Below are 7,655 nucleotides of genomic sequence, written 5' to 3' on the forward strand. Positions count from 1 at the left end.
AACTCGACTCAACACTTACGAGATAATTTTCGGGTCATCGGATTATTGAGTCGACCATATAAAATAAAAAAATGATTAAAATTTTAATAACTGCATCTAAAAGTATCATAACTTTAACCACGTTCAATATTTGAATAATATATTTTGATAATATAATTAGTTATCTTTTTTTCTACAGATTAGTTAACTAAGTAAGTTACCTACGTAATATTTTTTTTGTCAACAGTTATAACTGTTATAGTTAGGCAATTATTAACAAAATATAAATGTTGCAAACTTTAAAAATAAAATTTAAAAATAATATCTAAAATGCATATGGCAAAATATATAAGTACGCAATTTGATATAATTAATATAGCTATCAAAAATTAATCAAAAATAAATATTATTGCAAAAGAAACATAAATATAAAAATTAAATTTCTTAAAAAAATTAAAACAAAAATAAACCCGTCCTTATCTAGTGTATTTATAAAAGGAAATGTTAAGCAAATGTATTTACCCCTACCTACGCTTTCTGATTAAGAATCTCCATAACCATTCTTTTTGAGTGGTACCACATTCTCAAACACATATAACAAATAGTTGGGCCAAATACATAAAGCCCAATAAATTTAAGCCTATGGCCCAGAAGAGCATAACTTTCTACTTTGTGAAACTTTTTTTTTTCTTTTCTACTTTGTGAAACTAATCTAACGCTGAGAAAAAAGAGAAAAAAGAGTTCCGTTCCTGTGGAAGAGGAAGAAGACGGCCGAAGCCATGAAAGAGGAAGCAACAAGCAGAAAGCCTGAAGAGACACCCAAGAACCAAAACAACGACCAAAACCCATGGAGGATCTTCAGCTTTGTCGAAACGACCAAAAGCTTCCAACTTTCTCGACTCGGTTCTCACTCTTCTCTCTCTCTCTCTCTCTCTCTCTCTCTCTCTCTCTGTAGCTTACATTTGATTGTTCTCTTGTAGCTGAAGTTACAAAGTTATTGAATCATTACAAAAGTAAAAATCGAGAGAAACTGTCTGGTGGGAACTTCAGGAAGCTCGATGAGAAGCTCTACACTTGCCCGTAAGTTTACAAATTTCATTTCTTTCCGACAACTTTCCTTCAGTTTCAATAATCTTGTTTTTTTTTTCTGTTGTCAGTGGAAAAGAAGCTTTAGACTACTACTTCAATGGAATGGAGATCCAAGCTTGTTTGTTTGATATGGTAAACTCCCAATAGAACCAAGAATGGCATATTGATCAACAACAAGTAATTGATTCTGTTTTATTGTTTCAGTATCATACAGGTTATCAGCAACAAATGACAAATTGGCCTGAGCTTCCTGTTAACTCTATTATCGTCTCGAAGCTCTTCTCTAGTTGTCGCTGTGGTGAGATGGTTATCTTTTATCCCTGTGTTTTGCTGTCTGAAGTTGCTTTTGCTTCGTTGTTATTATTTTTGCTATCAGGTGATGCAAGGATTGCAAATAACAAAGTTTTCTCCTTTGATCTTGTCTCAAAGGACCCATCTGTTATTGCCTCCTGCGATATGTCAAATGTAAGTTCAAAATCTTAGCTTCTTCCATGAAGCTTTTTTTGCACTCATTGACACTTTTTCTTGGTGGTAGACTCCACTTGAGTCTTCATCAGTAGATGTAGCTGTTTTTGTCTTTCATCAATGGGAACAAACTATTCAAGTTACATCAAAGAGGCACATCGAGTTCTTCGTCCAAGGTTCTGCTTTTTTTTATCACTTCTTCATAGTGTTTCTTGGTCATGATTCTGAATAAGACATTCGTTGGGTGTGTTCAACAGTGGTTGGCTTCAGTAAAAAGCAGGTTTGATCCAAACAATGGAGGAGCAGACCCTAAAGACTTTGTGAAAGCAGTTTCTGACCTTGGTTTTAGCTCTCGTCTTTAAAGCTAAAAATCTCTATTCTCTTCTTTCCTCAAGTTTAACTACTAGAAAAGAAACTCATTTTGGCTCTTTTGTGCATGACTTCTCGAACAAGATACTGCATTTCAAGAAAAAGGTTAGTTAAAAATAGCTTCCCTTAGGTTTGGTTGGTCTCTGAGATATGGATCTCCACTTTAACCATGTAACCTTTTCTTTATATAGGAGAAGTTGAATTCAAATAAGAAGAAAATCGAGTGGCCTGAGTTGAAAGCATGTTTGTATAAACCGTCGATGATGTGGTTTATATGATAGCGTCACACTAAGAGTATTATGTTTCAATCACTTTCTCCTGGGTTTATGTGATAAAAGATCACACTGAGAGTATGTTTCTTCTTCAGTGTTGTATTTTAAGCAATTACTGATAGATTGTCTGCAAAGGATTAGACTTTCATCGTCCTTCACCAAATTTTTGTAAGAGAATCAAATCACATTGGTCTTTTTGAATTATATTTTTTCTTTAGAATTTTGTTTACTCGAAGCCGTCTTTCATTTGAAACAATTACTTACAAAAATTGTTAAGGGGGAGACCGACAAATTGTTAAAACCAATTTCAGAAATCGTCAAATAAGAGCCGATTTTGCTTGGATTGTTGTACCGCTCGCTGTTCCCACTGATACATGGCAGCCCGTCTTTAGTTCGTTTTTAACTTTTTTTTTAAATCAGACAAAAATAAATAAATAATAAGAACCCCAAATGGGATTTTAGCGTTAATCATGTTCTTAGTTTCCTTTTCTCAGAAAAAAATTGGTTAATATTTTCTCAAAGACAAAAAAAAATATATACAGAAAAATGAATATATAAGAAGACCATATACAGATCGAACCCTTATGTATTCATTGAGTACATAAAGGTAACAATAGAAGGGGTCCAGAAAGCAAACCAAGCAACAAATTCGCCAGATTGCTCCTCAAGAAATGCCTCCAAGTAGTCTCGTGCCTGCTTGAAGGACCCTAAAATCGGTTCATTCGACTGAATCAGATTTGGATATGAACTCCGGAAGGAGAACTGGTGGATTGAAGGGTCGCACAAAGGTCGCGGAAGGCCTCCGATATTCTCGATTTCAGTTGGTGATTGATATGACTCACAAGTCCACCAAAAGAAGAGTCTCTAGTCGTTGCTTGATATGACTCACAAGTCCAACAATTTGAGAAATGTTTACGTGGATATGACTCACCAAGAAACAAAAAAAGTTCTTCAAAGAACAAAGAGTTTCAACTCAACACAAAGGGGAAAACAATCTATCTTATTTTGTGGCTCTTAGGCCTTATTTATAGGATTACAAGTTGTATAAATCCAAAGAAGAATGTACTAAAAACAAGACATAGAAACTAGAAATGAAGACTTTAACTAAATACTAAAATTAATGATTTTTGTTGAATTCTTTTTCCCATGCACGACCAAGACTTCCTTGTTGACTCCCTCTTGGTATTCTTGATGAGAATGGACTTGAAATGGACTTAGGAAAGGGCTGGTCGAATTTTGAAAGAAACAATCCCATAATGAACCTTTTATAAATTTTTCTTTGGGCTGAAAAGGCCCATTTCGCCCAGCAGCTGAACCAGCTCCATCTTCAGTGTTACTTAGCTCATTCAGCTCCAATCTAGTGTCACTTAGCTCATCCAGCTCCATAGTAGTGTCACTTAACCCACTCAGCTCATCTAGCTCGCCCAAGTAAGTGTCATTTCGTCCAGCTCATCCCAAGTGGATTCTAGCTCGACCATATGTCTTAAAATGTGAAGTTGGACGGGAAAGGCAAGCTCCAGTACGGTCAGATCGGTCATCCGGCCATGGTTCCAGCCAAAGCTTCTTTCCGGACGTATGCGGGACGGTCCAGTACACTGCATGATCAGTCTGTCCGGCACGGTCAATGCTTTCATTTCTCAGAGGCTGAACCTGTATTTCCTGGATACTCAAAACAAACAAGTGCTCTTGAAGATCAGAAGTCAAATGGACAGAAGTTGTGTCGGGATCAAAACATAGATGCCTCTCCATAACAATGGAAGTGATGCTTGTTGCTTCTTCATCAAAGACTGGGCTAGGTTCGGCCTCCTCATCAAAGATAGGACCTAGATCCTCATCCAAGGGGTTCCTAGTGTCAAGACGTGGTCCTTGATGTGGATAGTCCAATGGCTCTTCCTCAAAAACATGTTGAGACAAAACAAGACTACTCGGATGCTCCGGTTGCAAAACGGTTAGTTCTACAATAGTTTGTTCATTATCATTCATAAACTCAGATTTAAGAGAAGAAAAATCACAGTTTTTCTCACAAATCATCAAGGTTTCAATTGGTTCTTCATCATACTCATCAAAGGTAGGTAAAGAATCTGAAAAATCTTTCAACTCCTCAACATGGATTTCAGATTTACCTTTGGATTTCTTGCTGATGAATAAGGATGACTCAGCTACAGGTGCACGTGTGGAAGTGTTCTTCTTTTGGTTCTTGCTGATGTCCTTGAGGGCTTTCATCATTCCCTTCTCAAAGTTATCACAAAACTCTTGGACATCAAATTGAAGCAATCACCTCTTGGGATCAGCCACATCTCTGGTTGTTTTGATATGATATTTGCACCTTATGTCTAGTTGTTCCTTCACACTAACAAACTCATCAAAATTATTCAAAAATATTTAAATTGAGATTGAGAGACAGTTTGTCGTGGAGATTTCTCCTTGTTACTTTTCCTTTGAAGACCAAACATCATAACCTGAAAATTTCAACACAAAAGTTGGAAATAAAACCTCACACTCTCAAGCGTTTAATATCACCCACCCAAGTGTTTCTCTCAGATTTAGGTGACCACACACAAGTTTCTACTCAATGTTCTAAGAGAACAAATCAAAGAATCTCAATGGACAAAATTCAAGCAAGCATAAAAAGAATTTCTTAAGAGAGAAAGATAAGATATGTTTTTTTTTTATTTGGAATCCGTTTTAACCACCTCAAAGGCTGAATTTTTCCTCAGCCAGCAGGCTTTCTCTTCCACCATCAATCCACAAATCAAACTTGAAACTTTACTCTTTTTTTTTAGTCAAATCGTTTTTTTTATAATTGGATGGTAATGAGGGGTCCGGATTCAAGATAGATAGAAGAAGAAGTGTTTATGAAGAAATGGAAGATGAGGAGATGGAATGAATCAGAAGATACCAGACGAGGGGCTCTGATACCACTTGAAGGACCCTAAGACCGGCTCACTCGGCTGGATTAGATTTGGATATGAACTCCGGAAGGAGAACTGGTGGATTGAAGGGTCGCATGAAGGTTACGGAAGGCCTCTGATATTCCTGACTTCAGTTGGTGCTTGATATGACTCACAAGTCCACCAAAAGAAGGGTATCTAGTCGTTGCTTGATATGACTCACAAGTCCAACGATTTGAGGAATGTTTAATTGGATATGACTCACCAAGAAACAAAAAAAGTTCTACAAAGAACAAAGAGTTTCAACTCAACAAAAAGGGGAAAACAATATATCTTATTCTGTGGCTCTTAGGTCTTATTTATAGGATTACAAGTTGTAGAAATCCAAAGAATAATGTGCTAAAATAAGACATAGAAACTAGAAATGAAGACTATGACTAAAGACTGAAATTAATGATTTTTATTGAATTCTTTTTCCCATGCACGACCAAGACTTCCTTGCTGACTCTCTCTTGGTATTCTTGATGAGAATGGGCTTGAAATAGACTGAGCAAAGGGCTGGTCGAATTTGGAAAGAAACAATCCCATCATGAACTTTTTATGAACTTTTCGTCCAGCAGCTGAACTAGCTCCATCTTCAGTGTTACTCAGCTCATCCAGCTCTAATCTAGTGTCACTTAGTCCACACAGCTCATCCAGCTCCAGAGTAGTGTCACTTAGTCCACTCAGCTCATCTAGCTCGCCTAAGTAAGTGTTACTTCGTCCAGCTCGTCCAAAGTAGATTCTAGCTCGACCATATGTCTTAAAATGTGAAGTTGGACGGGAAAAGGCAAGCTCTAATACTGTCAGATCGGTCATCCGGCCATGGTTCCAGCCAAAGCTCCTTTCCGGACGCATGCGGGACGGTCCAGTACATTGCACGGTCAGTCTGTCTGGTACGGTGAAAAACATGAACTTCGGTTAAAATGTTTAGAACGTCCTGAACTCCATGCTGAGCTGGTTCCCTGTACTGATCCGTGGACTGTGGCACATCACTGCCTCTGACTCTTCCCGTTACAAACAATCACCGCAATATACTCTTGAATCAAGCTGATTCATCATTAGTACACACTAAAAAATCCCTAAATCTCAACACAAAATCAATCTTCAAAGACCTGATGTACAATTTTCATCTTTTGTGTATTAATTGGGCCACTTATATTTTGATACAAAAAGTGTATACATATTTTATGATAAATCAAAATATGTGCTAAAGAGAAAAATTAGATATCCATATTTTAAATTTGAAACAACCATCAAACAAAAAACTTTTGAAACGTACAGCCAAAATCGGAAAGAAAATAACTAAACAATATTTTATAAAATTATATACAAACTCAAACAAAAAAAAATTAACATAGTAGTACAAAGGACGAATTAAGCCAAAAACCCCTTTCATCTGTATAACTTATTTCTCGCACTTTCCTATTATTTATATCCAATATCTAGTTTCATTTATGAAAGCTTTTGCAAATATCGAACATACATGAAGGCTATGTTTTTTTAATGCTTTGTTGTAAATACAACATAGGTCGAAAGAGATCATCAAGAAATGTTAATAAACTTTCTAGCTACTTTACAAGATCAAATTATATAGATTTTTGGGACTGTTATAAACCATTTAGTGATCGACCCGTTTATCAGCCCGTGTAGCAAGACGGGCCAAGCCCATCCGCAGGATCATACTGGCGCCTACCTACTCTGGTGTTTATCTACATTATAGTTGGTGTTTATCTTACGTATTGCTAGTCATTATCTAGTTAAGGATAAGTACGATCTCATGTCGATCCAGTACTTAGACCGTCATTACCTTATGTCTATAAAGACCAGTTGGTCGACCTAATAATACACACAAGTTCCCCTCTTCATTCACAACACGTTATCAGCACGATAGACTCCAAAACCCTGAGACAAAACCTAACCTAAAATCCGTCACACATAAACCCTAATCCAGGCGTAACTTAAAATCAATCTATCTCTCAAACCCCGAGGATCCAGACGACATGCCACATATCAAATTGAATCTCTGGACAAGACGAATCTATCATCGAAAACCGTTTGTCAATCCGATCTCAGACGCGCCCACACTCGCAGAAACAATAGACGACGCCGCCTTGGTCTTTTGGAACCCTAATCCCGAAGAACCCTAAATTGTTCTTGCTTGCGTTCCGGCTTGCAAACTCCGATCAAGCTCAACTCCGATCAAGCTCAGCTTCAGACGTTCCCTGTACGTGATCAACGTCCTCAGCCTCAGCTCAGCTTGCGTTGTTCCCGTCACTACCTCATCTCGATCCGACGATCAGCCTCAACTCGTTCGCGAGAGACAACCAAGGCGATCGCGACCTAACAAACCTAACCCGATCGCATCCTCTCAGCTCGCGATCCCGAAGCAGCCAGCTCGCGTCCGTTCGAGGTTCATCTTGGTGGTCCGGTTTCTACAATCTGCAACAAAGGTAATCCTAATTCTGAGAACATGAATTGAACATGGTTGTTTTGTAAAGATTGAAACCCTAAAATCAGAACTCTAAAGATGAAAGCCATAGGGAAAATA

At 37.6% G+C, this 7,655-nt stretch overlaps 1 pseudogene; it reads left to right on the forward strand.

The window, feature by feature from the left end:
* Positions 1 to 692: 692 nt before the first annotated feature.
* Positions 693 to 2,378, forward strand: LOC106320452 (annotated as a pseudogene).
* The last annotated feature ends 5,277 nt before the right edge of the window (positions 2,379 to 7,655 follow it).

The sequence above is a fragment of the Brassica oleracea genome, unplaced genomic scaffold (assembly GCF_000695525.1).
Source record: "Brassica oleracea var. oleracea cultivar TO1000 unplaced genomic scaffold, BOL UnpScaffold00927, whole genome shotgun sequence".
Lineage (NCBI taxonomy): Eukaryota > Viridiplantae > Streptophyta > Magnoliopsida > Brassicales > Brassicaceae > Brassica > Brassica oleracea.